The 27,439-nt window shown below is 40.8% G+C and overlaps 1 pseudogene; it reads right to left on the bottom strand.

The window, feature by feature from the left end:
- Positions 1-1,095: 1,095 nt before the first annotated feature.
- Positions 1,096-12,360, bottom strand: LOC101357832 (thiamine transporter 2-like; annotated as a pseudogene).
- Positions 12,361-27,439: the final 15,079 nt, after the last annotated feature.

Genomic DNA, 27,439 nt, shown 5'->3' with positions numbered 1-27,439 from the left:
TTATGAATTTCTAATTTATTCTTCTTATAGATCTTTATAAATTTAAATTCTTTGGTGAAATTCTTCATTTTTTTCATCTATTTACCTGTCCATATGAATAATAATTATCTTTAAAGCCATTATATTTTATTTTATTAATTATTTTAAGAGATCACTATAATATCTGAATCAATGATGAATTAGCATCTATTTTCTCTTTTTTCCTTTTACTTATTTATATCATTTTCTCATCTTTTCACAGCATACCTGATTATTTTTGATTGGATGCAGACATTATGTATGAAAAAAACTTAGAGGTGCTGGATGATGTCATCTTGAGGTGATTCCATTTTCTTCTGGCAAGCAGATAAAATAGAGATAGATCACCCTAATCCAGTCACCCAAACCAAACCAAACCTGGTGCCATTGAGTTGACTCCGACTCATAGTGACCCTATAGGACACAGTAGAACTGCCCCACAGGGTTTCCAAGGAGCAGCTGGTAGATTTGAGCTGCCGATCTTTTGGTTAGCAGACAGCCTCTTAACCACTGCACCACCAGGGCCCCTAATCCAGTCAAAACCAAACCAAACCAAACCTTGTGCCATCGAGTCAATTCTGACTCATAGCGACCCTATAGGACAGAGTAAAACTAGTGTTTATTATGATACAGTGTTTATTATCTTTACATGTAGTTTTACAGAGCAGCTCCACTTCTATAGCTGCACCGAATATAGTTGATAAATTATTTCAAAAAGAAGTTGATGTCCTGTAATTATTCAAGCTGTCAGGGAAAATTGGGGGTGAAAAATAAAGTTAGTCAAAATTATATAGACTTACATCTTACTATTTATATCACTAAATAAAACAAAATCAAAACCGTAAAGATTTCAGCCTAGGAAACCCTATGGGTCAGTTCTATTCTGCCCTATAGGGTCCTCTATACAGAATCGACTCAATGGCACACAACAACAACGACGTAGTTAGTTCCACTGCGTTCTGTATAAAACATTAAATATAACATTGCAAAATGCTATTCAGTAAACCTGAAAGAGTTAAAAAAAAAAAAAAGTATTTGCTTGCTTCAGTCTTAGAAAGTTGAAAGAAATGATAATACTTATGTTACTATGGTTATAAGAAGCATGTAACTTGAGTTGAGTATCAGAAGACCCGCATAGCACACCCAAATATTAGTTGTGAAATGCATGAGAAATAGAGAGCCCGCATCTGCTGCCGAGAAGACCCCTAGTGCCAGCTCCCCTAGAAGGTCCCAGCTGACTTTCACGCAGCCCACTGTGAAGGCCGCCATGACCCCTACAAAGAAAGGAATCAGCACCTATTACATATTCTTATTCCATGTGTAAGAAAGTCACATTATATGAACACTGAACTATTTCCAGGCAATGGTAAAAAATGCTGACTTATTGTGAACTTTGGTTGAATGAAAAGTCACTTGATCCAGCTTTGTAAACTGTACACATCTTTTTCTATTAAAGTTTCTAATAACCCCTCTGAGTTTGGGTTTCCATAGTTCATGGAATGGAAACGGCCAGTGGAGGCCATTTTTTTCTTTCCTCTTTGGGGATGATGAAACTTGGGCTCAGAAAACTGGAGTGGGTGCCCAAATTCATCAGTCTAGAGTTTCCTGACCTATAGTGCCAACTCTTTCTACCATACCCTTTCTACACGCCATATTGCTGATGTTTGCACTGGTGATTCAGTGGTTCTTCCCTTCTTTATGGGAGACTGGGACTCAATCCCTAGGCCAGTGCACCTCATGTGCAGCCACCACCTGCTGATCTACTTGCAAAATCAGCCAGTGAAAACCCTATGGATCACGATGGTCTGATCTGCAATCTAATCATGGGAATGGTGCAGGACTAGGCAGGGTTTTGTTCCGTTGCACATGGAGCCCTCATGAGTCAGGAGCAATGTGACGGCAGCTAATAACAACAACTACTAGCTAGGATGGCTTCCGTCTTCTCCCTTTTCTCTGCGTAACATCATTTTCAGTTTCCTCAAGATCTCTGACAGATACTAGAATTCTTTTTACCCACTTCTTCCCCATTTATTTGTTTGATCATTATTTGTTCATTCATTCATTCACCATCAGACATTTTTGAGCTTCTCTGCAGGAAAATATGATGGTAAACGTGGGGTCCTTGCTCTTGAAAATAACATAGCCTAGTTCGAACGAACAAGGGGATACTGCATGGTTTAAAATCAGGAAAGGTGTGCATCAGGGTTGTATCCTTTCACCGTGCTTATTCAATCTGTATGCTGAGCAAATAATCTGAGAAGCTGGACTAGATGAAGAAGGCGGCATTAGGATTGAAGGAAGACTCTATTAATAACCTGTGATATACAGATGACACAACCTCGCTTGCTGAAAGTGAAGAGGACGTGAAGCACTTACTGATGAAGATCAAAGACCACAGCCTTCAGTATGGATCACACCTCAACATAAAGAAAACAAAAATCCTCACACATGGCCCAATAAGCCATGATAAATGGAAAAAAGACTGACGTTGTCAAGGATTTCATCTTACTTGGAACCATCATCAACACCCACTACACACGGTAGTCAAGAAATCAAATGACATATTGCTCTGGGCAAATCTGCTGCAAAAGACCTCTTTAAAGTGTTGAAAAGTAAAGATGTCACTTTGAGGACTAAGGTGCCCTTGACCCAAGCTATGGTATTTTCAGTCGCATCATATGTATGCGAAAGCTGGACAATGGATAAGGAAGACCGAAGAAGAATTGATTCCTTTGAATTATGGTGTTGGCATAGAATATTAAATATACCATAGACTGCCAGAAGAACGAACAAATCTGTCTTGGAAGAAATACAGTCAGAATGTTCCTTAGAAGTGAGGATGGCAAGACTTCGTCTCACGTAGTCTGGACATGTTATCAGGAGGGACCAGCCCCCGAAGAAGGACATCATGCTTGGTAAAGTAGAGGGTCAGTGAATAAGAGGAAAACCCTTAATGAGATGAATTGACACAGGGGCTGCAACAATGGGCTCAAACGTAGCAACAGGCACAGGACCGGGCAGCGTTCCATTCTGTTGTACGTAGGGTTGCTATGAGTGGGAACTGACTTGACAGCATCTAACAACAAGTGCAAAAATTAGATAAGCAAATTCTTAGTTTTAATACAGTGTAATAAGAATTGTAAAGAGCTCTGATCTTAACCCAAATCTAACCCTAATTCTAACACAGTGGTTCTCAACCAGGGAAGTTTTTTTGCCTCCCAAGGGACATTCGGCAATGTTGAAGATATTTTCGGTTGTCATGACTAGGGGAGGGAGATTCTACCGGCATCTAGTGAGTAGAAGAGTCAAGGATGCTGCTAAACGTCTTACAATGCACACAAAGAATTATCCATCCCAAAACAGCAAGACTGTTGTGGTTCAGAAACCTAGACCCAAACCCTGACCTAGCTCTACTCAAGTGCTTGGGAGCACACGTGGCCAAAAGACATATTCCTAGGAGGTGTCCATGTTATAATGTGCATTAGATAGACGTACTCATATCGTGTTTCTACAATGTGCTGTGAGCTGAGTAGTCGATTGTTGTCAGATTTCTCACTATACTCCCAGCTTTCTTTTAATTTATGTGAGACCTTGGGCCAACAAACCAATCCCATCACTCATGGTTTTGCCAACAAATTTGACACTGATTAGAGTTCTTCTTATCACAAAGAGACAAAAGAGGATTTGTGTTTAAAGGGCCTTTAAAAAATGACTTTTATGAAACATTTACCTTTTTTTACACATGCTGTAAGCACACATTATCTGGAGAGGTGGTTTTTTTTTTTCTCCCTTCCTCCCCAGAAACAAGTACTTAGAGAGGAAATAAATTTAACCTTCTTAATCTTAGAGAAAGTTTCTAGAAATCAAACTGGACTTTTCATAAAGGAAAATGAGGAGAAAATTTGCTCAACAATGGGGTCTGAAATAGTCAATAAATATCTAAGTGTGGAACACCCCAACTTCAAAATAAATATCTTCAAAGTCTCATTTGATGTGAAAGTATTGTTATGTCAGGAAAATACGTGTGCATTGTTGGGTGAACTTCAGAGCTGACTTGAGGCTCTGCCCTTCTATCTTTAGAGCACAGATGTTTGCATCAGCCCACCTCTCCCTTCCTCCCCACACCTCAGTTCCTTTGGGGAAATGTTTCAAATTCCACAAAGTATGGTCTGGAAAAAACGAAGTGTGTATGGACAGGCCTCTAAAAACCCAATCATTCTGTAGCTTCTCAGCTGGGAGGGAAGTTTTGCCAAAGTAGAAAGCCCAGGAGGGGGTCAAAGGGTAAATCCAGTAGTGGAAAACCTCAATTCCCAGAGACCTTGTGGGGGGCTTCTCTAGGTCCCTACGTCTCCCTGGTTTTTTCATATTGCACAAAATGCAGCATCAGAAATCCATGTGTAAGTAAGTAAGAACTAAATAGACACTCGCTGGACAACTCAAGAGAAAGCAATAAAAACTCAGGTACACACATATCCCCCCATCCCACCTGATACCATACTGACTCCAGCACACCTTGTCTTTCCCCTTTTCGTAGTTCTCTGTCCTCTGCTGCCATTGTCACCATAATCAAGGATTACTTGTTAAGGGACACTGTATCCTTGTTCTTACTAATGACTATTGAATGAAAGTATAATACGCATGAAAGGCCAAAAAAGGAAATTATACAGAACAGTAAAATAAATAGGCTGTGGAGAGAAGACAGGATGGGAGGTGGTTTAAGAATCCAATCCGGAGTTAACTATTATTCCAGTAGATTCTGGATATGGTAGGCAATGGGGAAACTGGGTGTAGAAAATAATCTTATCCAGAAGGTAACAAATTTGGCAAACCTCTGTTAGTAGAGTTAGGAAAGATACAAATATATTATTCAAGTTGTCTTGGGATGATGAGGTAGATTCTAGAGTAGTAGATATCAAACTTCTTTGACCATAGTCCAAGAGGGGAAAAAAAAAAAAAAACTCAACCAGTCCATATGTATGTGTGTGTGAACAGAATTTTCAGAAAATAAAACTTATCCTGACAAGCTAATATGCTCTCTCTTCTCTTCTTTCTTCTATTATTAGAAGAATTATTCTATTCTTTGATTTAAAAATGCTGTAAGATCTCTGCTTGATATCCATGTACCCTCACCTGAAGGGTTTACATAAATAAACCACTTGTATAGAAAAAAAAAGGCTAGTTAGCAACCCACTAAATTGATTTCAAGATTTATGTTCTGTAAAGGGTCAATTAGTAATTATTCTGGGTTCGTGGGCCATATATCCTTCTTTTTTTGTTATTTATTTGGCTTTTTTTTTTTTTTTTTTAAACCCTTGTTAGGTATTCTTTTTATTTTATTTTTTTACAACGCCTTAAAAATGTAAAAACTATTCTTAGCTGTGGAGTCCCATGGGCCAGTTTGCCCATTCTGTATGAACAGTTTACAGCCCACAGTTTAAATATTCGATTGACTAGAAGATTATAGGAAGGGAAGGGTTTTGATTCAAGTCTATTCTAAGGTTTAAAGCAGGGGTTACAAACTCATTTGCCTATGAGGACCTGGGACAAACCCAATGAAGGATGTAGGGCAGGGGGGACTGGCTTAAACTGGAATATGCAAACCCCATCTGAATGCTGGCCCATGTTACCAGAGGGCTGGATTCTTCAAGAAAAGCCAGAAGTGTGGATCCAACCTGTCAGCAGTAGAGCACATTCACCATTTGCATTACCCAGGGACTCTATCCTAGCTTAGGTCTCATAATACCAGTTCTTACTGTCTTACTTTTCATTGATTAAAGTTACTTCCAAACAGGTCTAATTTTCTACCATGGAGTATCTTAGCTACATGGAGAGGGTAACTCAGAGTGTAACACATTTTCTGCACATCAATAGGATAAAGCCTTGTATACCTACCCCCAAAGGTTGAAAGGGCTTCTACTGGTCTGTTTACATATTGTAGAAATTTGGGGTGGTGACTTATAATCCCACAAGATTTGAATATAGTTCAAAACCTGGTTAAAACCTGCTGTAGAGAAAGGCCACCAACGGGACCAGTAAAAAAGACGCTTTGAGGAGTAGCACCCCTTCAGATCTTGGAACCACTGCACAAAAACTCTCAAAACCACATGTTAGCTTTGGGCTACTCAGCTGGTGGGCATCCAGATTTCCAGAAATGGTGAGTAATTCTAGGTGGACTGGTTCATGATCCTGATGAGGCTCCTCTAATTCAGCATCCTCTCCTGGTAGGTTTTGAGCAACTTCTTTGCAGGATTTAGCATGAAAAAACATGCTCTTCTTAGGCATTGGTAGAAAAAGCAAGAAAAGGCAGGCCACGGGGACAGAAGCCAAGGATATAAAGTTGAGGTAGATATAGGAGAGGTTCACCAGGGATACCAAGAGTTGGGCCAGCACGGAGGCTGCTGTGTAGGCCACCAGAGACGCGCTCCTACAGTAGCCACTCACTTTCTGCTAATGCTCTGGGCTGACCACACTGTATATATAGGCACAGTAGGCCACCTCAGTGGCAGAGACCAACCCGTAGAAGAATTCCAGCACCTGCATGGCTTGTAATCCTTGACCAAATATGAGCAGCAGCCAGGTAACGATGAAGCTAACCCCTTGTAAAATGATGACTGGCTTGTAGCGGACGTAATCAGTGAGGATAAACACAGGGAAGAGCACGGCCAAGTAAGAGGAAGTCCAAACAGGAAAGATGTCTTTTGTGATCTGTAAGATGAAATGGGGAGAGTGTGAGGACGAAAACACCAGGAAGTGAAAAAAAACCAAAAGCAAAACACCGGAAGTGAAATGCATCAGGTGATTCTGACACATCCACGATCGAGGTGACGTATTAATTCCAGAACACAGTGCTTGGCCCACTGCCATAGTGGGTCCAATTTGGTACTTTGCATGATTTTCTGACAATACAGTGGAAAGCAATGGAAAGCTGAAATCTAAGGAAACAAACCGGAAAGATGACAGTCATAACATGGGGGCAGAGTGGCTAAGTGCTACAGCTGCTAACCAAAAGGTCGGTAGTTGGCATCCACCAGGCGCTCCTTGGAAACTCCGTGGGGCGGCTCTCCTCTGTCCTATAGGGTCGCTATGAGTCAGAATGGGCTCCACGCAACCGGTTTCAGGTGGTGTGAAAAAAACGGCAGCTATTGCTCTTAGTTGAATTACCTGCTTTTCAAAATTTTAAAATATAATTTGATCGACATAAGCTACTGAGATTGGGAAAAGAGGCCATAATGGCCGAAATTAATCTTTCACTCTTAATGGTATTCCCCCGGGGCAATCCAGGGCTGCTTGGTGCTGATGCCTGTGAGACTTAAAATAACGTACTTTCCTTTAAAGTCAGAAGTACACTAGGTTTAAAAAGATGTTTCACTCTTGAAATAACCTGACAATCTTCACCTGTGTTTGATCCAGGGCTTTGAACCGGTTTGAACTGGTTAAGTCATGACTGAGGAAACAAAATCGGAAGAGACGTAAAATTTTTAAATTGGGGTGAACCATAACGACAACCAGAACGGGAAAAATTACAGGTCAAAGCTCTAGAATGGGAGTCTCGGAAGAGGCAGAGTGAGCCCTTTCAGGAGCCTTGTGGGAGATCGGATTATAGGCAGGACTGTGGAGAGGGACGCATATTCAAAGTGGCTAGGTTGGCCGCCATCTTTGAGTGTGGTGCAGCTGTTTTTAGCTCTGCTCAAAGTCCCACAGGCAAGAGATTTGCTTGCTAGGCAACACATACACTGCCCTTGTTTTCTAAGAGGGAGATTAAGTTTCTAGCAGGGCTTTCACCTGTAATTTTTCCTGTTCCAGTTGTTGTTTTGGTTCCCCCAAACTGAAAAAATTCGAGTCTGTTCAGGTTTCGCTTTCTTGGCCATGACCGAAACAGTTCGAAGCCCTGGTTTGATTCATACCAGTATGTGAGTCTGTAGATAACAAAGACACCATCTGGGAGATCAGGCAAATATAGAACAGATGATCAGTTTGAGACTGAGTGTTTCAAGGAAATCTATATGAGTTTATCTTCCACTCTCCTACATTCTGGGTCTTAATTTATTGGGCTGCTGTAGAGGAACCATTTGCACTCAGCTACTAACCTAAGGAGCCCTGGTGGTGCAGGGGTTACGTGCTACAGTGAGCTACGGCTGCTAACCAAGAAGTCAATTTGAATCCACCAGTAGCTCCTTGTAAACCCTCTGGGACAGTTCTACTCTATCCTATAGAATTGCTATGTGTCAGAATCGACTCGATGACAAGTTTGGTTTTACTCACCTAAAAGTTGGCAATTTGAATCCCCCCAGTGGTACAGTGGAAGAAAGTCCTGGTGATCTGCTTCCATAAAGATTACAGCCAAGAAAACACTATGGAGCAGTTCTACTCTGTCACATGGGGTTGCCATGAGTCAGAATCAACTTGACCACAATGGGTTTGGTTTTTGGTTTATAGAGGAACCATGAGAAACTGCTTAGAAACTCTCTTGCTTAAGTCAGTTTTGGTTATAATTTCCCATGGAACACTGGTTGCGTTAGCAAATTATCCGAACTCATCAGTAGTATGATTATTTCAGTTTCCATAAAGGGAATGTATAGTGGATAAAACAAAACCAGTTGCTGTGGAGTCGATTCTTACTCATGATAACCGTATGTGTGTCAGAGTAGAACTGTGCTCCACAGGGTTTTCAATAGTTGATTTTTCAGAAGTAGATTGCCAGGCCTTTCTTCCAAGGCACCTTGGGTGGACTTGAACCTTCAACCTTTCAAATGGTAGCTGAGCATGTTAACTCTTTGCACCATCCAGGGACTCTGTAGAGTGGATAGAAGATGACATAAATGTGGTGGCAGTAAACCCTCTCTAATCCCTGTTCTCTTGGCATTTGCAGATCACAGAAATAATCCACTGATTTACTGAGCCTGTGAGTATGTCCTTTGTTTTGACGTTATCTGTGCCCTCACTCCTTGAGTTCCTAGGGTAGAGTTTTACCTAAGTCTTCGGGCGGTTTGGTAGAACTTTATTCTCTCTCTTCACGGCTTTTCGATGTTGCTACTGAACTGGGAAAAGCTGTACCCCAGACCAGTTTTTTCGTGACACTCTTGGGAGTCTAAATCCAGCCCAGTGATACTTCCCAGATACACCAGTTTACACCTAAGGACATTCCAGATTGCCTGTCCTTGTGTTTACGGTGAGAAAAACAGTGGATTGGCTTAGGGGGCAGTTTCCTTGGTGGGATAAGGGGAATTTGGATCATGGCTGGGAAAGAAGGGCAACGGGAGATAAGACTCTCATGCTCCACTTGCTGAGTAACCAGCCTGTAAAACTGACGTCATGAAATCTTTTTTCCTAAAGAGAATGAACCAATATAGTTCTTTCTCTTGTTATTGCTTGATGGTTTAAAGCAGTGGTTCTCAAACTTTAGCATAGATCAGATTCACCTGGGGGGATGGTTCATTAGCCATTCAGATCCAGTAGTTCTGGGGGAGGCCTGAGAATTTACATTTCTAACAAGTTCCAGGCGATGCTGATGCTGGTCCAGGGACCACTCTTTGAGAACCATTACACTGAGAGATTTCTTAGGATTACAAACCAAAACCAAACCCATTGCTGTTGAGTCAATTCTGACTCATAGTGACCCTATAGGACAGAGTAGAACTGCCCTGTAGGGTTTCCAACCATCAGCTGGTGGATTCCAACTGCCGACCTTTTGGTTAGCAGGCAAATGCTTCACCACTGCACCTACTATAAAGTAACTAAAAGTTATAAAAACAGCTTTAAGCTTTATAAATAAAGAGGGAAAGAACTTCCGAGGATTTTTCACATACCTTTTCACTAACTTTTTTTTTCAAATCTTATATTTCAAGATTTGTACTCATAACTAGGGATAACTTGATTTTAGATTAATGATACTTCCAAAGTCTGGAAGTACTGTTCTTGTACAACGGAACGATTAGTTATGGCTGTTATGCACCCACTCCATTTCTGTTGTATTTGAAGAGTTTATGGTTTTACATGGTGGTACATAGGGTCCCTATGAGGCAGAACCGACTCGACGGCACCTAACAACAACGGCACCAAATACAGGGAAATCCTTAAGGCCTTTTTGTTCTCATCTGAGATTATAAAAATCCGGATTTTTTTTGCTCCTAGCCAAGACTCTTGAGATGAGTTTTAACTAGACTTAGATCCAAGATGAACGTGTTTGTTAACTTACCGCACTGAGGCTCATATTTTCATCTGGTCCTGCTAAATAAGGTACAACAAATGGCTCTGATGGCTTCATCTTTGAGAAAAACCCAAATAAGCAGAGAATTACTGGGAAGAACCCAGAAATGCCTTGGTGGTGGTCGGCAACAAGCTGTGGTTGGTTAAACTGTCTCCAAAGAGAAGAAGAAGAAAAAAAAAAAGAGCAAGTAAGGAGACTTGTCATCGATGCAACTGACTTCTTTCCATAAAATATGTATTCTCTTTCCCATGCTCCTTTTGTCCTTCCGTGTTAATTTAAAAAAATCACAGGTTACAATACAGGAACTTGAGTGTTTTCCTTTGAGTTTCTCCTTCTAAAGAGAAAACTAACGGATTACTTGAAAACAGTGTAGTAAAGGACCAAGTTCCATCTTCCCGCAGCTGGAATGGGGGAGTCACTGATGAAAAAGTACTGTTAAACATTCTTCTTCTTTTTTTTTTTTTTTTAAAAACTGTTGTGCTTTAAGTGAAAGTTTATAATTCAAGTTAGTCTCTCATACAAAACTTTATGCATATATTGTTTCGTGACCCTAGTCTCTCTCCCTATACTGTGACAGCACACTCTTCCTTTCCACCCTGGATTTCCCGTGTCCATTCAACCAGCTCCTGACCCCCTCTGCCTTCTCATCTCACCTCTGGACAGGAGCTGCGCATTTAGTCTCATGTATCTACTTGAGCTAAGAAGCACGCTCTTCATGAGTATCATTTTATGTCCCATTACCCGTTGCCGTTGAGTCGATTCCAACCCATAGCGACCCTATAGGACAGAATAGAACCGCCCCATAGAATTTTTGAGGAGCTCCTGGTGGATTCGAACTGCCAACCTTTTGGTTAGCAGCCATAGCACTGAACCACTACACCACTAGGGTTTCCTTATGGCCCATAGTCCAGTCTAATCTTTGTCTGAAGAGCTGGCTTCAGGAATGGTTTTAGTTTTGGGCTAACCGAGCGTCCAGGGGCTGTTAAACATTCTTTAAGTAAGCCAGTCAAACTCTGTTAGTCTTTTATAGTTAAAAAAAAAAAAAAAAAATCAGAGAATTTCTTCTGTGGCAGGAATCTTGGACAGAAGACAAGGAGGTAAAATTAGTAGAATTTAGATAGGAAAGATAGTGAACGATAGACATAAAGTTGCTGAGCACACATCTGCTTTATGCCCCCATCATGAGCCTGTTAACATGCAACTATTGACGAATTGCAGACTCACAAATGTATTTTAATACGGTGCATAAAATGACCTCTGGGAGTAAAGATTTATAAAGCAGATATGATCCCTTCCTTTTTCTAGGTGTCAAACTCAAAGTGAACATTGGTTAAGCATAAGAAGAAGCTTCAACTAATTTGAACTGTCATCCACCTAAGAGATTTGATTTTTTATTTTAAGACATTTTCAGAAGAATTATGTGATGTCAAAACAAGATCACATTGTGGGTGAAATGAAAACGTGGCACTTAGAAGAAGTGTTTTTCTTAGCCTTAGTTGATAGTTATTCCTTGTGCCTGTATTTTTCCATTTATATTGTTAATAATGAAAGGTGAGAACTTATGCTCAGAATGATACGCCTCAAGGATGGATGATTGAAGGGAAGACAGGGGCACCATTAGCAAGGCAATCAAAAGTCCAGGCACAATCTCCTTCACTCAGTCTTTGCTCATTTCCTTCTGAAGCCATCCTGAACGTCCGCAGCTGGCTCTCCTCTCCCTCCTTACATTATGCTTCATCTCAGTTACAGACCTAACAAGGCAATACGGCAAGGGGTCAAGGGCAAGGACTCTGGAATCAGATGATCAGGTCCACATCCTTCTCTGCTACTTACAAGTGTGATACCTTCGGCAAGTTACTGGACCTCTTTGTGTTTCAGATCCTCATCTATAAAATAAGGATGATAATACATACCTTGTCCCCGGATGGTACAAACTATTGACATGCTTGGCTGCTAACCAAAAGTTTGGAGGTTCGAGTCCACTCAGAGACTCCTCAGAAGAAAGGCCTGGCGATCTACTTCTGAAAAATCAGCCATTAATAACTCTGTGGAGCCCAGTTTTACTCTAACGCACGTGAGGTCACTATAAGCTGAACTGACTCGATGGCATCTGGGAAAAAAAAAACCTACCTCATGTTGTGAGGATTAAATTCATTAATACACCTTAGAACCATGTCTGGCACACACTAAGGAGTCAATAAGTCTTAGCGATACAATTGGTAGTACTGATGGTTTTGAAATATATTGACTTGTTAACACTCAAATCTTCCCACTATCCTGAAAACTCCTTCAAAGCAGAAATTCTTTGTCAACTCCGGGTCTAGTACGTACCTGATACATCAAAAGTATCCAAAAAATGCTTGTTGCAAGTACAGTCATTGGACCAAAGGGAGCTTTCTAGATGACCAAAATGTTCAGAACAGGATGTTTTCCAACAGTTCAAGTTATTTCAAATTGCTTTTTGTAGTGGGAACTATAAGCATTTGATTCTCAGGAATATGGAGGTTACCCTGAAAGCAGTTCTGTAAAGAGGAGTCCCTGGTCCAGCTTCTCAAGTTGTATACCCTGGACAAGTCTCTTAATGGCTTGGTGCCTTAATTTTCCTCGCCTGCACAGTGAAGATTGTAAGGCCTATCATACAGATGTAGTTGTGAGGACGGTTCTCGCATATGCCTGGCATGTAGCAGGCACTTAACATGGGTTGGCTTCCTGTGTTTACCGGGGTATACAGATAACCAACCCCCCGTCCAGCTTCCATGATGATGGATGGGGAAGTACCGTCTTTACCCAGAGTGGCGGTGTTTGCCTTTACTGCACTGGTTTCTATTGGGGCAGGAAATGCGTAAGCCAGAGGCACGTTCTACTGGAACAACTAGATTGTAAATGAGTTTACCAGTTGAGTTCCATCCAGTGTGTGTGAGGAGGAAATAGAACTAGGAGAGGACTCAGAACAGTGCCTAACACATTCAATACTAGTTTCTTTCTCCCTTGCCTTTGAGACTCTGGTCTCCGTGTCAGAAATGTGTAAGGCGCATAGTCCCTGTCACCCAGGAAATCAGAAGGACCAATGAATTGAGCCAGTGAAATAAAACTCGTGCTGGCTTCCCCAGTATTGTGTACTGTCTTACCCAGCACTACTTGTACAAGGCAATTTGAAAAAACAAACAAAAACTCATAATGTGAGATCCTGCTGATTTGAATTGTTGATCGTCTGGACAAAATGTGTAATTCATTTCAAGGTTATATTTTTAAGGGAAATGGTTATACCAATCAGTTCTGCCGGTGGTGAAGCGGAAGAGCCAAGGCAAATTTCTATTCATCAGAAAGAATCCCTGAAGAGTGGGATATTAAATAATTGCATAAACAAACAAGCAAAAAACAACCCATTGCCGCCCAGTTGATTCTGACTCATAGTAACCCTATAGGACAGAGTAGAACTGCCCTATAGGATTTCCAAGGCTATAACTCTTTAGGGAAGCAGACTGCCACATCTTTCTCCCAAGTTGTAGCTGGTGAGTTTGAACCACCAATCTTTTGGTTAGCAGCCCAACACTTAATCACTGCACCACCAAAAATTCCTGGTTTTTCACTGCCAGACGCATCGGAGTTTTTAAAAGTGTTTTTAGGGAGTAGTAATTCCTGGATTCCTGGGATACTACTAATAAAATGCAGAGGGAAGCAAAGAGCTTGTAACAGAGATTGTAGCCAACTAAAAACCAAATCCAAACCTGTTGCCGTGGAGTCGAATCCGACTCAGCCAGGAAACCTCAAATCCTCCTTAATCCATGCCTCAGTTGTTTGCATGGATGAAACATCACTCACCATTTCTGAGACTGGGCACTTGGGTTTAGAAGAGACCATGGCTTCAAATCTTTATCTTGGAAATAACTTGGATTCCACTGCTAAAGTAGGTAGCCAGTTTACAAGAGCAGAATGTTTAACTCAAAATGGGTGGACTGGTTGGCTTGACTAGATTAGCAAATTTCATCACCATAATTGAAAAACTCACATAATACGTGATCCCGTGGAGAAACCACTGTAACAAAACCTCATGAATGTGGACTTTCTGCTCCTTCAGTTAGGGCAGGCGTTAACTGAAGATCCCTGTTGGGATCTTCATTTCTGGTAGAAGACAGTGTGTTTTTATTTTATCTGTTGGTGTTCTGCCTTCACAGTCCTTCTGAATGGCATGACTTTTTTTATGATCTATGGAAATCGAATGACTACCTGGGAAGAACTTTGAAAACGTAAGGAGTAAAATATTCCTTGATTATTTGTAGTCTTTGTTGAGATTAAAGGGACTCAACATGAAAGATGACATGAAAGATGAAAATGCTTTTTATTTTAGGATGCTTTTTCTAATTCCAAGGAGCCCTGGTGGTGCAGTGCTTAAAGCAATTGACTGCTAACCAAAAGGTCGATGGTTCAAGCCCACCAGCCACTTCTCCAGAGGAAGATGTGGCAGTCTGCTTCTGTAAAGATTACAGCCTTGGAAACCCTATGGGGCAGTTCTACTCTGTCCTATAGGGTCGCTATAGTTGAAATCGAGTCGATAGCAACAGGTTTGGTTTTTGGTTTTTCTCATTCCAAGGCATTTTTTCTCATTTTAAAATGAATGGTACAGTTATAACTGTAAAAAAAAAGACAACCTGAATTTACAACCTCAGGTTATGCAAGTGGCTTAATTTAAATATTTCGAGCAGGAGATAATTTTTAGTTAATGTTTATCCTGTTGCTTCAAAGGTCATTGGAAAATCAGTTAAAATGCTACCAAACAAATGCTCTGATTTGCTCCTAATCATGTTAAAATGCAAACTTCTAGCCATCACGAGAAAGGCAGGTACACTGAAGGCAGTGGACGTTGTTCTGGGGGTACTGGTCTACCCTTGTGTTGTGTCCAGTGAGTTTTGGCGTCTGCAGGGCGAGGTGTCCCGAGAAGGACAGCATTTAATAAATGTCCCAGTGATTACTGTGGTGTGGGCCATCAGATTTTTTTTTCCTGTTTTACTTACTCAAAGCTATTTGACTTTACTAAAATTCCATAACCTCTCTGAACCTCAATCACTGTGAGGTGGAAAACAGAACTACGGAATGACTCCGGATAGTACCTAAAACAATAAATACTGTTTATTTCTCCTTTCTTGGTCTCAGTGCCAGAAATGTGTAAGACCCATAGACCTTGTCACCCAGGAGATCAGAAGAGCCAACAAATTGAGTCAGTAAAGTAAAACTCATATTGGATCCAACTGATTTGAATTGTTGATTATCTAGACAAAATGTGTAATTAATTTCAAGGTTCTATTTTTAAGGGAATAAGGAGAGATTGAAAAAGTAAATTCAGTTTCAATAAGTTTACAAGGGGAACTACTTCCTTAAGGAATTGCATTTTCTGAAAGCAGTTTATAAACATAAACTTACATAAAAAAATCATAAATTGTACTTATCTGTCTCTTAAACCACGTTTTTATGGTTGTCTACTAGGGAGTAGTTGGTTAGTTTAGTGAGGCTGTATTTGTGAAAATATGAGCAGGTTGTCTCTGGGTGGTACAAATGGTTAAGCACTTGGCTGCTAACAAAAAGGTTGGCAGTTTGAACCCACCCAGACTTGCCACAAAAGAAAGGCTAGCAATCTGCTTCTGAAAGGTCTCAGCCTTGAAAACCCTATGGCGTGCAGTTCTACTCTGACACACATGGGGGCGCCGTGAGCTGGAATCGACTTGACTGCAACTGGTTTTTTTACACACACTCCCGCATTCAGATGCTTCACTAATTCATTTAGATCCTCTCCAAATGGTCTGAATTAGTGAAGAGTTACTGTATGGATTTTTCAGAGTGTTGAAAGGAATTGATTTCCATAGTCCAGCTTATCATGACTCAGTACTAGAAGTATTTTTTATCCAGATGATTTAAATCTTATTCCACGCCAACATTTTTCGTCTGAACCTTTGCCTTTCTAACCAGCAATGTTGGTTAATACACGTGGACGATGTGACCTCAGCATTTTTAACAGTGTAGATTTTCTCTTAGGTCACATCACTCGTCTTGCTGTTTGGATGGCATGAGCTAGGACTAGGGACTCATTTCAACAATGTTTCCTGTCACCCAAGAAATCACTTGGATCAATGAATTGGTGACAAAGTAAGACCCAGCTAGTTTGAATTTTTGACTACTTGGTCAAAATATGTGATGCATTGGGCTTTCATTGGCTGATTTTTGGAAGTAGATTGCCAAGTCTTTCTTCCTAGTCTGGCCTAGTCTGGAAGCTCTGCTAAAACCTGTTCAGCATCACCTGAAAGGGATTGAAGAGGACCACAGCCTCTTTGGAGAGGAGATGGGATAAATAGAAGAAGGTTCCAGAATGAGGCAAAAATATAGAAATGGGAGAAGATGATCTTGAGAGAGAAGGGAGATGGAAGTCAGTCTTCACAACTAACAAGGAGAGCAATAGAGCTGCTAAATGTTTTCAGACTCTTGAGTTCAAATTATCAGCTTAACGCCTTCACCCAATTGGCTAAGACTCACTCACATTATGAAGGGTAATTTGCTTTACTTAAGGTCATCTGATTTAAGTGTTAATCTCATTTACATCTAGACTGGTGTTTGAGCAAACAGCTAGGAACCATAGCTTAGTCAAGTTGACACATAAAATTAACCATCACAATGCTCTTTACCCAATCGAAGCAAAAAAAAAAAAAAACCAAAAAACCCTGTTCCCATTGAGTCAATTCCAACTCCTAGCAACCCTATAGGGCAGGATAAAATTGCCCTATGGGGTCTCCTTGGAGACCCTCCTATGGTGGATTTGAACTGCTGACCTTTTGGTTAGCAGCCAAGCTCTTAACCACTATGCCACCAGGGCTGCCTTGACCCAACAGCCTTCTTCAATTATAGTTGGAGTGCTCTCTTCTCTGTTATGTTGTTAGGTGCCATCAAGTCATAGTGACCCTGTCTACAACAGAACGAAACACTGCCTGGTCCTGCGCCATCCTCACAATAGTTGGTATGTTTGAGCCCATTGTTGCAGCCACTGTGTCAGTCCATCTGGTCAAGGGTCTTCTTTTTTTTCACTGATCCTCTGTTTTACCAAGCATGATGTCCTTCTTCAGGGACTGGCCCCTCCTGATAACATGTCCAAAGTATGTGAGATGAAGTCTTACCATCCTTGCTTCTAGTGAGCATTCTGGCTGTACTTTTTCCAGCACAGATTTGTTCGTTCTTCTGGCAGTCCATGGTATATTCAGTATTCTTTGCCAATACCGTAATTCAAAAGCATCAATTCTTTTTCGGTCTTCCTTATTCATTGTTCAGCTTTCACACGCATATGAGGCAATTGAAAACATCATGGCTTGGATCAGGTGCACCTTAGTCCTTAAAGTGACATCTTTGCTTTTTAACACTTTAAAGATGTCTTTTGCAGCAGATTTGCTCACTGCAGTGCATCGTCTTGATTTCTTGACTGCTGCTTCCATGGGTGTTGATTGTGGATCCAAGTAAAATGAAATCCTTGACAACTTCAGTGTTTTCTCTGTTTATCATGATGTTCCTTATTGGTTCAGCTGTGAGGATTTTTGTTTTATGTTGAGGTCTAATCCATACCGAATGGTGAAAGGATACAACCCTGACACACACCTTTCTTGACTTTAAACCATGCACTATCCCCTTTCTCTGTGCGAACGACTGCCTCTTGATCTATGTACAGGTTCCTCATGAGCACAATTTAGCATTCTGGAATTCCCATTCTTTGCAATGTTATCCATAATTCGTGATGATCCACACAGTCGAAGCCTTTGCATAGCCAATAAAACACAGGTAAATGTACTTCTGGTATTCTCTGCTTTCAGCCATAATCCATCTGACATTGGCAATGATATCCCTTGTTTCACTTCATCTTCTGAATCCTGCTTGGATTTCTGGTAGTTCCATGTCAATGTACTGTTGTAACCACTGTTGAATGTTCATCAGCAAAATTTTACTTGTTTGTGATATTGTTTGATATTTTCCCCATTCTGTTGGATCTCCCTTCTTTGGAATGGGTGCAAATATGGATCTCTTCCAATCACTTGACCGGGTAGCTGTCTTCCAAATTTCTTGGCATAGACAAGTGAGCACTTCCAGCACTGCATCAGTTTGTTGAAACATCTCAATTGGTATTCTGTCAATTCCTGGAGCCTTGTTTCTCACAATGCCTTCAGTGCAGCTTGGGCCTCTTCCTTGAGTACCATCAGTTCTTAATCATATGCTACCCCCTGAAATGGTTGAACGTCGACCAATTCTTTTTGCTACAGTGACTCTGTGTAGTCCTTTCATTTTCTTTTGATGCTTTCTGTATCATTTAGTATTTTCCCCGTAGAATCTTTCAATATTGCAGCTCGAGGCTTAAATTTTTTCTTTAGTTCTTTCAGCTTGAGAAATGCCAACCGTATTCTTCCCTTCTGATTTTCTATCTCCAGCTCTTTGCACATGTCATTATAATACTTTACTTTGTCTTCTCAAGCCACCCTTTGAAATCTTCTGTTCAGCTCTTTTACTTCATCATTTCTTCCCTTCTCTTTAGCTACTCTATGTTCAAGAGCAACTTTCAGAGTCTCTTCTGACATCCATTTTGGTCATTTCTTTCTTGTCTTTTTAATGACCTCTTGTTTTATTCATGTATGATGTCAAAGATGTCATTCCACAACTCATCTGGTCTTTGGTCATTAATGTTCAATGTGTTTATTCTTGAGATGGTGTCTAAGTTCAGGTGGGATATACTCTAGGTCATACTTTCATGGACTTGTTCTAGTTTTCTTCTACTTCAGCTTGAACTTGCATATGAGCAATTGATGGTCTGTTCCACAGTTGGCCCTTGGCCTTGTTCTGACTGATGTTATTGAGCTTCTCCATTGCCTCCTTCCACAGATGTAGTCGATTTGATTCCTGTGTACTTCATCAGTGAGGTCCACATGTACAGTCACCGTTTATGTTGCTGATAAAAGGTATTTGCAGTGAAGAAGTCGTTGGTGTGGCAAAATTCTGTCGTGATCTCCAGCATCGTTTCTATCACCAAGGCCATATTCTTCAGCTAACGATCCTTCTTCTTTGTTTCCAGCTTCTGTGTTCCAATCACCAGTAATTATCAATGCATCTTGGTTGCATGTTTGATCAATTTTGCACTGCAGAAGTTGGTAAAAATCTTCAGTTTCTTCATCTTTGGCATTAGTGGTTGGTGCGTAAATTTGAATAACAGTCATATTAACTGGTCTTCCTTGTAGGCATGTGGATATTATCCTATCACTGACAGCGTTATAGTTCAGGATAGATCTTGGAATGTTCTTTTTGATGATGAATGCAAAGCCGTTCCTCTCATTTTGTCATTCCCGACATAGTAGACCTTATGATTGTCCAATTCAAAATGGCCAATACCAGTCCATTTCAGCTCACTAATGCCTAGGATATATATGTTTATGTGTTCCATTTCATTTTTGGCAATTTCCAGTTTTCCTAGATTCATACTTAGTACATTCCACATTCCGATTATTAATGGATGTTTGTAGCTGTTTATTCTCATTTTGAGTTGTGCCACATCAGCAAATGAAGGTCCCGAAAGCTTTATTCCATCCATGTTATTAAGGTTGACTCTACTTTGAGGAGGCAGCTCTTCCCCAGTTGTATTTTGAGTGCTGTCCAACCTGATAGGCTCATCTTCCGGTACTATATCAGACAATATTCCACTGCTATTCATAAGGTTTTCACTAGCCAGTTTTTTCAGAAGTAGACTGATGATTTCTTCTTCCTAGCCTGTCTTAGTCTGGAAGCTCCACTGAAACCTATCTACCAAGGGTGACCCTATTGGTATTTGAAATACTGGTGGCAAAGCTACCAGTATCACAGCAACATGTAAACAAACATAGTACGACAAACGGACAGACACGTGGTGGCTCTCCTCTCTATCACAGGCAAATTTGTTGGAAAGGTGTCTATATTGATGATCACCATCTCCTCCTTTTCCTCTCATTCTTCAGTCCACTTCAAGGAATTCTGTTCCCTAAATGGAAACATCTCTTGCTAAGGTCAAAAGAACCTTCACGTTCCAAATCCAATAAAAACATTTCAACGTCTTATTACTTGACTTCTCAGCATCATTTGATTCTATTGATCGCTCCCTTCTGCTTCAAACATTCTCTTCCCTTAACAGCTATGGCTGCCAGAAACCCTCTTGGTTTTCCTCCTTCCCCCTGGCCTCTCTTTAGGCCACTCTGCATGGGTCTGTAAATGACTTATACTTGGAAGTACCTGAGTTATTACAATCCGTCTCCTTCTAATGGCTCTTTAACTTGTGTGTTTTTGTTGTTAGCTTCAGTCGGTCAAGTCAGCCCCTGACTCTGACGACCCCGTGCACAGTGGGACCAACACTGCCTGGCGTGGTTGCAGATCGGATCAGACATGCATTGGCCAGGAATCAAACTCACCAGAATTCTACCACTGAATCACCACTGCCCCTTTAATTTGAATAACCACTGTAAGTATAACTTCGAGTGACCTCAGTCAGTCTGGTAGTACCTGTCTGTCTACGTTTTCTAAGATTCTACATGCTCAGCTTGTACTCCAAGTATGCAATTCTTCATCAAAACCAAATGAATTCTTCCTAAAATAGTACCAACAAGACATAAAGTTAACACTGCTGGTAGTTGCCATTTTTACTGAATACCTACTTGGGCAGACATGTATACCACAGTGAAATCTGTGAGAGCCGGAACTCGATGGGATTGCCTTGTTTTTCTGGGTCTTGTAAGTTTTCTGCCTTTGACAGGGTGCAGTCTTACCATTTTTCTATTCCTCTCTATTACTGGAAAATATTTTAGTTTTCCTTCTCTGACAGGTTGCTGCCTTACATAGGTTCCAGCTTTGGCAGGTTTTACTGTGCATACTTTCCATACCTGTTTCTAATCCTCTTAAAAGTTTGCAAAGTAGATTGTTTCCATGTAGTGGATGAAAAAGCTAAAACTCAGAGAGAGACAAAGTAACTTGCCCTAGGTCATACATAAAGGAATTCAGTTCTGTGAGTTTGCCAAGCCCTACTATCTCCTGGAAACCCTGGTGGCATAGTGGTTAAGAGCTACGGCTGCTCACCAAAAGGTTGGCAGTTTGAATCCACCAGGTGCTCTTTGGAAACCCTATGGGGCAGTTCTACTCTGTCCTGTAGGGTCGCTATGAGTCGGAATTGACTCGACAGCAATGGGTTTGGTTTTGGTACTCTCTCCTATCCCTGCTGGGTTGGAGCAGCATATTCTCAGCCCCTTCCTCTTGTTATTTTCAAGTTGTTCCATAGTCTTTACTTCCTCCTCTTTCCTTGCCTGCTACCCCCAAAGATTGAACAGATGTGGTTTATGACTTCAGGTTGACATCTAAAATGATGAATAGCATTAAAGAGTCACTTATTACCCCAACCTGGTAATAAATGGAGCATGCATTCTTGAAATCAATCCAAGATGCCCTTCTTAGAAACAGTTTAAAAGCCCCCAGTGGCCGATCATTTGTCCAAAGTGGCGCTGCATTATTACTGATAGTAACATCTACTGGAGGAAGTTGGAATTGTCAGTCTTTGGGTAATATGGTGCTTAATTCCCATCTGTGAAGGGTCCCAAATTGAAAGTTCAAGTGTAAGGGCAGGAGCATCTGTGCCGAGAGCCAGCTTTACCTGTGAGGTGCAGGGGATGCAACAAGGGGTAAGACTTCTTCTTTCCCTTTCCCAGGATCTCACGTTCTAGCCAGCTGCTGGGGACCCCTGACGGAGCTATAGAAATTGCTTCAAAGGTGCTTTGCCTTTATTTTTGCATTTAATAATATTTTATCACTTAATGATAATTTAATAGAAGGAGCCCTGGTGGTGCAACGGTTAAATGCTCAGATGCTGACCGAAAGGTTGGTGGTTGGATTCCATTCAGTGCCTCTGAGGGAGGCCTGCTGATCTGCTTCTGTAAAGATTACAGCCTAGAAAACCCTTTAGGGCAGTTCTTCTCTGTCACATGGGATCACTATGAGTTGAAAATGGAGTCAGTAGGACCCAACAACAATAATCTAATAGTATCAAAATTTAATAATTTTGGGGTGATGTTGCAGCCCCTCTCCCTCCAGTCTGGGGCAAATTATAACAATCAATGACATTTTAATTTACATTCCATCCATGTAAAGGATTGGTAACAGATCCAATGAGGAGTAAAACTACGAATTCCACACAAATTATTATTTTGCTATCACCCTGTCTTTCTGTTCTGATAATGTTCCATAATTTATTTTACCCCATTAAGAGCTCATTCATTATCATCACTTTTTTGCCTTTAACTATTGTGACATAAATAGGGCTGTCTGGTGGAGCCTCATAAACACAGTTTATTACTTTACACCTTTATTTTTGGGGCTGGCCAAATAAAACAATAATTCCATCACTATCTGCTACAATGATCAGTAACACACACACAAACTTGGTACCCTGAAACTTCATTTATGAAAATCTCTGCATAGAGATCTAGCACATACAGTAAGTTCAAATTCATAGCCTGGTGCAGGAAGACCCCTCACATTTCTCCTACCTCGTTAGCTTCATATTTTAATCGCATGCCATGGGTATTTTCCAAAGTCACCATTTTCTTCCTGGCACTTGTAATTGGGTTGAATTTTTAATGGTATTGCACACTTTCTTTCTCTATGACATTTTACCTTAATCCTTATCTCCAAGGTTGTTGTTGCATTTTTTCCCTGTCATTTTCTTTGATAAGTTTCCCTTTATAGGATCTCAGATGTGACTTAGTCTCTAAGGATCAGAGTTCCGGTGTCTGCCCCACTTTACTGCAATTGTTAATGAGCTGCCTCACTTTTCCTGTTATACCAGTTACAACCTGTTCTTGAAGCACCTTCTTCAAGACGTTCCTCTGCTTCCAAACCAGCATTCTTCTCTCCTAATGTGAGTGTAGCTCGTACAGCAGACATTGGACAGTCAACACTGTTGATTCTATGTAATGGCCTGAAGCCCACATACGTTTTCAGATTAGCTCTATGGTCCCTATCATCTTTCTCAGATATGGGAAAGGGAAACGAGGCACAGGAAGGAAACAAAAAAGAAATGACAACGTTGCCTAAGATTCTCATTCTGTGTGTAGTAGAGGGGAAACGTCTATGTTTAGACAGAACGTGCAATGTGCCCCCCAATACTATCCTGACAGTAAGACTTTGCTTTGGGGGATTTTAGCCTCTCGTAGCCCCTCCAGAGTCATACATTATCCTTCTGAGTCACTTACCTGTGGGAGAGAAACTCAAATCCAATCCCCTTAAGTAATGGTGTCCGTGGAGGGGATATGACCAAATTCCTCAATATTTCTTCACCTCTCGTTCTTTTTTTAATTCCAAAGACCTGGAAAAACTAAGCAAGGGAGAAGCAATTTATAAGTAATTTGATTCTCATAATGCAGAATGCCTATGTTATATTGACGACAATACTTTAAGTCTTCTTCATAACCCACGATTTTCTACATTGTCCCCAGAATAACTTGATTAAAAGTTTCTTACAGATTGCAGGATGGGGGAGAGAATCAACCAAAGTTGGATACCCGAAAACTGAAATTTAGGCATTTAGCTAAAAAAGACCTCTTTAAAGTGTTGAAAAGCAAAGATGTCACCTTGAGGACCCAAGCCATGATATTTTCAATTGCCTCATACGCATGTGAAAGCTGGACAACGAGTAAGGAAGACTGAAGAAGAATTGATGCATTTGAATAATAGTGTTGGCAAATGTCTTGCTTATCTAGTGCTGCCATAACAGAAATACCACAAGTGGACCGCTTTAACAAAGAGTTTATTCTCTCACAGGCCAGTAGGCTACAAGTCCAAATTCAGGGTGTCAGCTCCAGGGGAACGCTTTCTCTCTCTGTCAGCTCTGGGGGAAGGTCCTCGTCGTCATTAATCTTCCTCCAGACTAGGAGCTTCTCAGGGACAGAAACCTCGGGTCCAAAGGACGCGCTCTGCTCCCGGCGCTGCATTCTTGGTGTTATGAGGTCCCCAATTCTCTGTTTGCTTCCTTTTCCTTTTATCTCTTGTAAGATAAAAAAGGTGGTGCAGGCCATACCTTAGGGAAGCTCCCTTTACATAGGCTCAGGGATGTGACCTTAGTAAGGGTGTTATACAATCCCACCCTAATCCTCTTTAACATAAAATTATAATCACAAAATGGAGAACAACCATACAATACTGGGAATCATGGCCCAGCCAAATTGATACACACATTTTTTAGGGGTCATAATTCAATCCATGACAGCAAAGAATATTGAATATACCACGGACTGCCAGAAGAATGAACAGGTCTATCTTGGAAGAAGTCCAGCTGAGCCGCAAGCCTTCAGGCACCATTACCAACGCCCAACTTGTGAGTAGCATGAACCACCTCCCCTTCTAACTGGTTTCTGCAGATGCTTTTTCGGCGATCGGCCACCTTCCTGCCCAAGATAAGAAAAACAAGAGGCTGGGGTCTGCAGACCATAGAACCAGTTAAGACGAAATCTGGCCCGCCCAACATGTGCAGAACCATCAACCCCATCCTCTGGGTGACCCCGGAACTTTTCTTCCACCGGATGGAACCAAACTTTAGTGGCCCAAGATTGGGGGAAGACTTTCAGAAGTGAAGGTTCAGAGTCTAAGAGCCAGTTTGAGAGACCCCCTTTTGGACTGAGCAGGTGCAGATGAAGGAACCACCCCGGGAATGCCTCTTCGGGCCAGACCAGTCAGTGACCTTGCCCCTTCCCACCAGGTAGTTTAGTTACTTAGCTATTCAAGGTGATAAGAAAGACTATCTTTTGTAGATTAGAATAAGCACCAAAGAGAAAAATGATGAAAGAAACAACATTTTTCTACAGCAACATTCTTTTCTTTCTCTGCTTCAGGGGTTTTCACACTTGACCTTGGCGTTAGAATCACCTGGAGGGCTTGTTAAAGCACGAATGGCTGGGTCCCACCTCCAGAGTTTCTGGTTCTGCAGGCCCAGCTGGCCTGAGAATGTGCATTTCTAACAAAGTATGAGGAGATGTTAATGCTGTTGGTCTCAGGACCACACCTTAACAACTATTAATTAAGGGGGATTGTGTGATTAGACTACACCCCAAAAAAGGCAGTTATGAGGTTCATTTGATGAAGTTTCATATGAACTAGCTTTTGAACTAACCCATTGCCATGAAGTCGATTCTGACTCACGTCGACCCCATGTTACAGAGTAGAACTGCTCCACAGGGTTTCCTTGGCTATAATCTTCATGGAAGCAGATCACCAGGCCTTTCTTTCATGGTGCTGCTGGGTGGGTTTGAACTATCAACTTCTAGGTTGGTAACTGAGCACTACCCAGGGACTTAGCTTTTGAACTAGCTGGTAAGTTTTCATTTATTTAATTCCCAAAGATTTTCCAAAAAAAAAAAAAAAAAATTATTTTTCAAGAGGTAAATATTACCTAGTAAAGGGTCAACATTCTATGGTTTATCCCAAGTTTATAGAATTGAATAAAAAAGAAACATCCCTTTAGAGCAGCAAAATATCCCTAGGAGTAACAGTACTGGGTTAGGGCTTGCCTGCTTTTCAGAATTCATTCTCAAGATGACAAAAAGAATGGAGTCTCTCTGAAAAGAGAATTCCCTCAAAACAAACTCTGAGAACCCGGTAGAATCACTGCTGTCAATTTTCTGTGTTTCTAAAAATCCTTGAAAGTGGAATGTAAGAAAAATGACATCCTGTTTCAAATATAAATTGCTGTGTCCCAGGCACTCTTCTAGGGTCATGACACACATCTTATCTAATCCTCATAACAATCCTGTGGATTTAATTAATCCACATGTGGAGAATTGACAAATGCTTTTTCCTTTCTTATACAGTAAAACCTTCAAAAGCTGGAATCTATGTAAGGCAGAAACCTGTCAGAGAAAGAAAACTCAAATATTTTCCACTAAAATGAGCTCTGTCAAAAGTGGAAAACTTGCGAAACCTGGAAAAACAGGCAGTCTTTCTGAGTTCTGGCTCTCACAGGTTTTACCGTATTTTTCACTAAATCGAGCGATAGAAAAGTGGCAAGACTGTCCCTTGTCAAAGGCGGAAAACTTGCGAGACCCAGAAAGCCAAGGCAGTCTTGTTGAGTTCCAGCTCTCACAAGTTTCATTGTACTTCCCTTACCTAATTTTACTCTCAAAATTACAGTTGCCTCATAGAATGAGCTGGCAGTTTTTTTTCCTTACAACTATCTGGTGGACTTTTGAAAGATTAAAAATAGCTGTTCCTTGAAATTTTGATAAAACTTGCCTATCAAACTGCGTCTGTTTTTTTTTTTTCTCTCTGTCTCTTTTGTGGGAACATTTTCAACTTTTGAGTCAATTTCTTTAGGAGCCTGGGAGGTACAAGCGGTTTGCCCTCGGCTGCTAACCCAAAGGTTGGTGGTTTGAATCCACCCAGCAGCTCTTCGGAAGAAAAGATCTGGTGAACTGCTTCCATAAAGATTATAGCCAAGAAAACCCTATGGAGCTGTTCTACTCTGTAAACGCATGTGGTCGCCATGAGTCGGGAGTTGTGGCAGCTAATAACACCACCAACATGCTTGAATATCAATGTCTGAAGTTAGACACTGTGTTTATTTTTCTCCCAAACTAGGATGCAATGCACATATTTATCCATCAGGGAAAGGATATTTTTTATAGAAAGAATTCTCTCCTTATTGCAACCTGGGACTTAATATTTTTGCTTTTCTCCTATGGACTTTAATGAACCAGTATATTGTTTTCTCCAGTAGATTACTTTTACCATAACATTCTATACCTAAAAGTGAGCAAATATCCTAGTGAAATAATATTTTAGCATGGAAATAAGAAGACATGCTGATAAATTTCTTGAATATAGCACAGTATGAAAAAGAAAAGAGAAAGAGAAGATATGACTCAGTGTGATAAAAAGTCAACTATAAGTTGTAAAGGAATGTCTTATGTCTTGATTTTATTTGGCAAAGGTAAATACATTTGAAAACTTGGATGATGCCAGGAAAAAATGGTCAGGTTGGCTGTTAGATTTCTTTGCTAAATGGAATGGCTTTTAGTCTCATTTTTATTGTTCCCATAGCCTCTCCAGGTAGGTTAAAACCTGCTGATTTTATAAAAGACATTTAAACCAAGTTACAAAAAAAAAGGGGACAGAGAGACTGATCTTGAGTTTTCTGATGTG

Source organism: Trichechus manatus, unplaced genomic scaffold (assembly GCF_000243295.1).
Source record: "Trichechus manatus latirostris isolate Lorelei unplaced genomic scaffold, TriManLat1.0 scaffold00147, whole genome shotgun sequence".
NCBI classification, from domain to species: domain Eukaryota; kingdom Metazoa; phylum Chordata; class Mammalia; order Sirenia; family Trichechidae; genus Trichechus; species Trichechus manatus.
This window is presented reverse-complemented; position numbering and strand designations above follow the sequence as displayed.